The sequence below is a fragment of the Otolemur garnettii genome, unplaced genomic scaffold (assembly GCF_000181295.1).
Source record: "Otolemur garnettii isolate 467f Iridium unplaced genomic scaffold, OtoGar3 scaffold00061, whole genome shotgun sequence".
NCBI lineage: Eukaryota > Metazoa > Chordata > Mammalia > Primates > Galagidae > Otolemur > Otolemur garnettii.
Window position 1 is genome coordinate 497,777 of NW_003852456.1, and position 2,403 is coordinate 500,179.

Genomic DNA, 2,403 nt, shown 5'->3' on the forward strand with positions numbered 1-2,403 from the left:
GCTTCTGATGATGTTTTTCTAGCTGATCAGTGTCTAACCAATTTACATTGGAAACATTCAGCCTTTTCAACATTTAATTTATCTAAAGGTATTTATTTGACAGTATGTCTTGTCTGTGGCTCTCTGTAATTCATTCCCAAACAGTCAAATAAAACTTAAACATATTTCAATTTTATCTAAATTAAATTCTTGGAGAAAATGTGGACATTTTCTCTGTATTTTAACGTAGATATTAACCTTTGTTTCTAGATCAGAGAGGAGAAATGTCAGCTTCAGAAAATAATCCTTTACAAGGATGTGAAAACAGAGTTAGAAGAGAAAACCACGTGTGAGCTTAATGAGCAGATTCACGACCATTAACAATGTAATATAACATATTCTATTTATCACTATTCTGTGCCTTTGCTTCCTTTTTCTTTTCAATCTTAGTCACAAGAAGAAAATGCAATTATGCCAATTTTTTTTTAAATTTAATATGGGACACTTCATGAATTTGCTTGTCATCAGCTTTGCTTGTCACGTAAGGGCCATGCTAATCTTCTCTGTATTGGCCCAATTTTAGTATATGTCTTGCCAAAGTGAGCAAAATTATAGCAATTTTAATAATAATTTATGAAGCTTATATCAAAAACATGGCATCAACAATTTTTAAGGAAAGGCCCTTAAAAAAATTAATTAGATGGCCAGGGCTGGTGGCTCACACCTGTAATCTCAGCACTCTGAGAGGAGGAGGCAGGAGGATCCCTTGAGCTCAGGAGTTCTAGACCAGCCTGAGCAAGCGCAAGACCCCATCTGTATGGAAAAAAATAGAAAAACTAGCTGGGAGTGGTGACAGGTTGAAGAAGAGGATGACTTGAGCCTAAGAGTTTGAGCTATGATTCTAGGGCACTATAGCCTGGGTGACAGAGTGAGACTTTATCTCAAAAAAACAAAATAATAATTAAAAAATGAGGAAATATGGGCAGTGCCTGTGGCTCAGTGAATAGCATGCCAGCCCCATATACTGAGGGTGATGGATTCAAACCTGGCCCCGGCCAAACTGGAACAAAAAATAGCCGGGTGTTGTTACAGGCGCCTGTAGTCCCAGCTACTCGGGAGGATGAGACAAGAGAATTGCCTAAGCCCAGGAGTTGGAGGTTGCTGTGAGCTCTGACACCACAGCACTTTATGAAGGGCGACAGAATGAGACTCTGTCTCTACAAAAAAAAATTAAAACATGAAGAAATAAAGGTCCCCTTGAAGTTTATGTGAACTTCTGGAAGTCGTCCTGGGTTACCGTCAGAGTGACAGTTGGAGGCACAGTCAGCCTCATTTCTTTAGAACATTGAAAGTAGAATAATTAGCCAATATCTACCCTTCTTTACACAGCCCAGTGAACTCATCAGAAAGATGAAATTAAAACTCTGATGCGTTCCTTTACAGAGAAAATAAAAGCAATGGTCTCTTATTAGGTAAAATATTGCTATGTTTGGTCTCTGTTTAGGACTTGGTCTCCTCACACTGGTGGTTTCCACTCCATTTTTGTATCTCTTCACTCTGTAATCCCTTTACCTTTAAATGATCTTTTATCTTTCCAGGAAACAGCTGACAATACTGTTTTTCAGTTGAGGACGTTTTCATAATTACATTTTTAGCCTTGAGGGAAAAATTGTATACCTCATCAAATCCTCTGGCTCTGTAACTGAGTAACGTTCGCTGGCTGCTATTATAACTTAATTGTGAATTAGGAAAAAGAAAACTGCTTGATGACTTCTAACGATGTTATCTTCTGTTTAAATCGAAGCATTTTATACTGTGTTTTGATATTATGATAAGTCAATTGCATGGACTCCCGAGCATTTATTTAGCTCCAGTGAGAGGCCTGGACAAACTAAACCAATCTCAACCAATACCTGTTTATTTAATGACATCTTCTGGGGCAAAACTGTTCCTCAAAGTGACAACACAATGTTATAGTTTTGTTTTCTGTTGTTGTTGTTTTTTTTTTAGTGATCTTTTGTGTATAAATGAAAGACTTCTCAGTAATGTCTTTTATTTTTCTCCCCCTCAGTGGCCAGCTGGCTTTGGGGAAGAGCTCAAAGTGGACCGAGCTGGGGGAGGAGACCTGCCCAGGGGCGGCCACCATCCTTCCTTCCGGCAAATAAGCTGACAAGGAGATGCAGATGGAAAAGCGTCTGTGAATTTTGATATTTATCAGGTGGCTTTCGCTTTGCAGTAATTCAGGCTGGGTTGGTTGTGGCATTAGTTCAGTCATTTTTCCTTCTGGGAGGCAAAAAACGTATATCGTTGAATGTGTTAACAGAAGGAATTCTGACTCCTGTGTTTACTTATATGTATTTATTTTACTTTATTAAATTATTATTATTATTATTTTTGGTAGAGTCTCACTTTATTACCCTTGAT

The 2,403-nt window shown here is 38.0% G+C and overlaps 1 pseudogene; it reads right to left on the bottom strand.

Annotated features, from left to right (window-relative positions):
- Positions 1-487: 487 nt before the first annotated feature.
- On the bottom strand, positions 488-588 carry LOC111726341 (annotated as a pseudogene).
- Between the last annotated feature and the right edge of the window lie 1,815 nt (positions 589-2,403).